This window comes from Oncorhynchus masou, chromosome 29 (assembly GCF_036934945.1).
Source record: "Oncorhynchus masou masou isolate Uvic2021 chromosome 29, UVic_Omas_1.1, whole genome shotgun sequence".
Taxonomy (NCBI): Eukaryota; Metazoa; Chordata; class Actinopteri; order Salmoniformes; family Salmonidae; genus Oncorhynchus; species Oncorhynchus masou.
The window spans coordinates 4,361,657-4,367,656 of record NC_088240.1 but is presented as its reverse complement, the minus strand read 5'-3'; positions in this window follow the sequence as shown (position 1 = coordinate 4,367,656).

Below are 6,000 nucleotides of genomic sequence, written 5' to 3'. Positions count from 1 at the left end.
GGAATATTATTTTTAGTCTAGGACTAAAATTTATTCTGTGTCCGTTTTAACTGCCTCATGGGTTATGTACCTGTCCAGTCTGTGGTGCCTGGTGTATGTACATGTCCAGTCTGTGGTGACTGGTGTATGTACCTGTCCAGTCTGTGGTGACTGGCCCATGGTGTATGTCCCTGTCCAGTCTGTGGTGACTGGTGTATTTACCTGTCCAGTCTGTGGTGACTGGCCCAAGGTGTATTTACCTGTCCAGTCTGTGGTGACTGGCCCAAGGTGTATTTACCTGTCCAGTCTGTGGTGACTGGCCCAAGGTGTATTTACCTGTCCAGTCTGTGGTGACTGGCCCAAGGTGTATGTACCTGTCCAGTCTGTGGTGACTGGTGTATGTACCTGTCCAGGCTGTGGTGACTGGTGTATGTACCTGTCCAGGCTGTGGTGACTGGTGTATGTACCCGTCCAGTCTGAAGAGACTGGCACATGGTGTATGTACCTGTCCAGTCTGTGGTGACTGGCCCATGGTGTATGTACCTGTCCAGTCTGTGGTGACTGGTGTATGTACCTGTCCAGGCTGTGGTGACTGGTGTATGTACCTGTCCAGTCTGTGGTGATTGCTCCATGGTGTATGTACCTGTCCAGTCTGTGGTGACTGCCCCATGGTGTATGTACCTGTCCAGTCTGTGGTGACTGCCCCATGGTGTATGTACCTGTCCAGTCTGTGGTGACTGCCCCAAGGTGTATTTACCTGTCCAGTCTGTGGTGACTGCCCCATGGTGTATGTACCTGTCCAGTCTGTGGTGACTGCCCCATGGTCTATGTACCTGTCCAGTCTGTGGTGACTGGCCCATGGTGTATGTACCTGTCCAGTCTGTGGTTACTGGTGTATGTACCTGTCCAGTCTGTGGTGACTGCCACATGGTGTATGTACCTGTCCAGTCTGTGGTGGCTGCCCCATGGTGTATATACCTGTCCAGTCTGTGGTGACTGGTGTATGTACCTGTCCAGTCTGTGGTGACTGCCCCATAGTGTATGTACCTGTCCAGTCTGTGGTGGCTGCCCCATGGTGTATGTACCTGTCCAGTCTGTGGTGACTGGCCCTTGGTGTATGTACCTGTCCAGTGAGCCTGAGGCTTTCCTTCACCTTTGCAAACTGTTGAATAGAACAAAGTATGGGTATTACACTGACTATTGCTGTTCAAAGGACATTTCGTACTGTAGATTACTGGCAATGAAAAGACTGGTTTGACCACAATCCTTTCCTGTCACATATGTTATGGTTGCTAATCTGTATCTTGCATGTAGCCTGATTGACTTCTCAGATTGCTTCAGAAAATAGTGTCTGAACTGTGGAATGATGTCCAGATAGGTGAAGGAATAATCTAAGTATTGACGAATAGAACGAAAAGAACGTTCTGCATAGTGGAGCTCCTTCACAATATATTAATGGTCATTTAATAAAGCCACGTTATTACGTTCTCAAGTGTCAGTGACCTTTAGTGTGGTTCCTGTTTTGTCAGATGAGAACTTCGTGACCGAAATGTTGGTTTAAGTTTCCCGTGTCAAGAAAGGGGAAGCACATATCTTCCCCTGTTTCTGATAAGAGTTGTTTACCAGAACTACACAGCACACAATGACAGCTGTGAGGGCCAGAACTACACAGCACACAATGACAGCTGTGAGGGCCAGAACTACACAGCACACAATGACAGCTGTGAGGGCCAGAACTACACAGCACACAATGACAGCTGTGAGGGCCAGAACTACACAGCACACAATGACAGCTGTGAGGACCAGAACTACACAGCACACAATGACAGCTGTGAGGACCAGAACTACACAGCACACAATGACAGCTGTGAGGGCCAGAACTACACAGCACACAATGACAGCTGTGAGGTCCAGAACTACACAGCACACAATGACAGTGTCAGGACCCGGTTTTGAACCTGGGTCTCCGGAGTGAGAAACAGTCACTTAACCAACTGAGCCACGAATAGACAGCAGAACCCAGAAGATGAGGCAGACACAGCAGTACTTAAGACGGTGTATTTAATAAAGAAAAAATCCTAAAATACAAAAATGGCAAATCCAAAAGGTGGTAGGTAAAACACAAAAAGACCTCAAAAGAAACTCACCAAAAATAAACAAAAACAAAAAACAGAATACCACAAGAACGTCACCCGGAATTGACAAGAGCACACAGAACACTAGGGCAGGGTGCTAACATACAAACACAGAGCACAGAACTGAGGGAAACAAAGGGTTTAAATACAATCAGGGGAAACGAGACACAGGTGCAAATAATAATGGGGATCAAGGGAAAAACATAGGGACAAAAAGCACAATGGGGGCATCTACTGACCAAAACCCGGAACAACCCTGGCCAAATCCTGACAGAATCCCCCCTAGGAACGGCTCCTGACGTTCCTACCAGCTCTCTCAGGGTGGAGGACCCTGAACTGACGAATGAGGTCAGGGTCCAGGATGTCTTTGGCAGGAACCCAGGAGCGCTCCTCAGGACCGTAGCCTTCCCAGTCCACCAGATACTGCCAGGACCGCTGCACCCGGCGGGAATCCAGTATCCGGTGGACGGTATAAGCCGGCTGGCCTCCAATGACACGAGGCGGAGGGGAGGTCTGTCTGCCGGGACAAGGGGAGAAAAAACAACAGGTTTTAACAATGACACATGAAATGTGGGATTAATCTTAAGGGATCTGGGTAAGTGTAGGCGATAAGAAACTGGGTTAACTCTCCTGGCAACCTTGAAGGGACCGATGTATTTTTGGGACAGCTTGCGAGACTCCACCCGTAGAGGTAAGTCTCTTGTGGAAAGCCAGACTCTCTGGCCGGGGCGCAGGGTAGGCCCGGGACGGCGACGTCTGTTGGCTTGTTGTTGATACCTCTGTGAGGAACGCATCAGATTAAGACGGGTCTTCCTCCACATAAGCCGACAGCGTCTGACGAACCTCAAGGCTGAAGGCACTCTGACTTCTGCCTCCTGGTCCGGGAACAATGGAGGAGCATAGCCAAACTGACACTCGTGCGGGGACATACCAGTGGAGGAGGAGCGCAAGGTGTTGTGCGCGTATTCGGCCCAAACAATAAAGGATGACCATGTGGACGGGTTGTCACGAGTCATACATCGGAGGGTGGTTTCCAGCTCTTGATTCATCCTCTCTGTTTGGCCGTTGGACTCCGGATGGTACCCTGAAGATAGACTGGCAGAAGCCCCCATGAGTTGGCAGAAGGCCTTCCAAAACCTTGAGGCGAACTGGGGACCTCTGTCAGAAACCACATCTTGAGGAATGCCGAAGACTCGGAACACATGATTAATTACCAACTCAGCCGTTTCCTTGGCAGAAGGTAACTTAGTCAGAGGGACGAACCTGGCCGCCTTTGAAAACCTGTCGATTATGACTAGGATAGTAGTATTGCCATGGGATGGAGGAAGTCCAGTAATAAAGTCCAATGAGATATGGGACCAGGGTCTGTGGGGAACAGGTAAAGGATGAAGGAGTCCTTGAGGGCGGAGGTGAGAAGATTTGCCCTGGCAGCACACGGGGCAGGCATTGACGAAAGTGGCAACGTCTTCTCTTATGGTAGGCCACCAGAACTTACGCTGGATGAACTCCAAGGTGCGACCTACACCCGGATGACAGGTGAGGCGAGAGGAGTGCCCCCACAGAAGGACCTGAGTCCTCACTGCCTTGGGGACAAACAACCGATTGGCAGGGCCTCCTTTAGGGTCCGGTTCGCTAGCTTGAGCACGTTTCACGGTATCCTCAACTTGCCACGAGATCGGAGCCACAATCTTAGCAGCAGGAAGGACAGGCATGTCCGTGTCATCTCGAATGGCAGGAGCGTAGACTCGGGACAGGGCATCCGGTTTGAGATTCTTCGACCCGGGCCGATAGGTGAGGATAAACTGGAATCGATTGAAGAAAAGAGACCATCTAGCTTGTCTAGAGTTCAATCGCTTCGCCTGCTGGATATACTCCAGATTTTTGTGGTCCGTAAGCACTTGAAACGGGTGAGAAGCCCCCTCGAGCCAGTGTCTCCATTCCTTCAATGCCATCTTAACCGCTAGGAGTTCACGATCCCCCACATCGTAGTTCCTCTCAGTCGGGGTAAGCCGGTGTGAGAAGAAAGCGCACGGATGAAGCTTCTTGTCTTCACCCCTCTGAGACAGGACAGCTCCAACACCAACCTCTGATGCGTCTACCTCCACCACAAATGGTTCATCCGTAGTCGGTAGTATCAGGATGGGAGCAGAGAGGACGCGCTGCTTGAGTCCTTGGAAGGCCGTCTCAGCTTCTCTTCCCCACAAAAACCTTGCATTGCCACCTTTGGTTAAAGCTGAGAGAGGAGCTGCCACCAAACTGAAGTTCTTGATGAACTTGCGGTAAAAGTTTGTGAAGCCCAGGAAACGCTGAACATCCTTAACGGATTTGGGGGTGGGCCAATCCGCTACCGCCCCTACCTTCCTAGGGTCCATTTGGACTCGACCGGGTTCCACTACAAATCCCAGGATTTGTACTCGGGATGAATGGAATTCACATTTTTCCGGCTTAACGTACAGATGGCTGTCCAGGAGGCGTTTGAGTACTTGTCTGACATGCTTAGTGTGTTCTTGAAGGGAGCTCGAAAAGATGAGGATGTCATCCAAGTAAACGAACACAAATATGTTAAGCATATCCCTAAGCACATCGTTTATGAGCGCTTGGAACACCGCTGGGGCGTTGGTCAGGCCGAAGGGCATCACCAAGTATTCATAGTGACCAGTAGGCGTGTTGAAAGCGGTTTTCCACTCGTCACCAGGTCTGATCCGCACAAGATGGTATGCGTTCCGCAGGTCAAGCTTAGTGAAAACAACTGCTTCCTGGAGCAGCTCGAAGGCTGTGGCCATAAGGGGTAGCGGGTAACGGTTACGGACGGTTATGTCATTGAGTCCCCGGTAGTCGATGCAAGGACGTAATCCACCGTCTTTCTTGGCCACAAAGAAAAACCCTGCTCCCGCCGGGGAGGTGGATGGACGCATGAGGCCTGCTTCCAGAGCGTCCTTGATGTAGGTATCCATAGCAGCTCGTTCGGGTGGAGATAGGGAAAAGATCCGACCCCTGGGGGGCAAGTGCCCGGAAACAGGTCGATGGGGCAATCGTAAGGTCTATGGGGTGGTAGCATGGTGGCCCTCTGTTTGCTAAACACCAGTTTGAGGTCATGGTAACACTCGGGAACTCGGGTCAGGTCGATGGATTCTAAAGACTCGGGAGTAGAACTCGGGGAATTCTGGAAAATACAAGTAGCTTGGCACGTAGGACCCCACTGCTTGATAGTGCCCACAGACCAGTCGATGTGAGGGTTATGGCTGTGAAGCCAGGGGTATCCAAGGACGAGAGGGAACTCGGAACAGGAGATCAAATGAAAGTTCATCAATTCCTGGTGTTGTGAAACTGAAAGTCTCAAGGAGGTAGTGACATGAGTGACAAGTCCAGATCCCAAAGGGCTTCCATCCAATGTAGTAACCCTCATGGGGTCACTTAGAGGTTCAGAGGGAACGCCATTCTCCTTCGCCCAGACACCATCCATGAAGTTACCTGCGGCTCCAGAGTCTACCAAGGCTTGAAGGTGAAGCTTGTGGTTGTCCCAGGAGAGGGTGACTGGAATGAGCAGACGGGAGTTGGACGGATGGGAGGAGGTTATGTTTCCCGTTACAGTTCCCCCGGTCTGTACGGGACAGAGCGTTTCCCTGGAGCCCGGGACACGTGGAACGGAAATGGCCCGGTTTGCCGCAATATAGACAGCGTCGCTCCCTCATCCGGCGGTCTCTCTCAGCCTGGGAGATGCGTCCAATCTGCATGGGTTCCGGTGGAGCCAGCGATGATAAAGGTGGGGACTCGGAGCTGGGACTGATAGGGGCTAGAGGTCTACGGTTGAGTTCTCTCTCTCTCAGACGCTGGTCAATGCGTGAGGCCAACTTGATCAGGGACTCGAGATTGTCCGGTGGTTCCC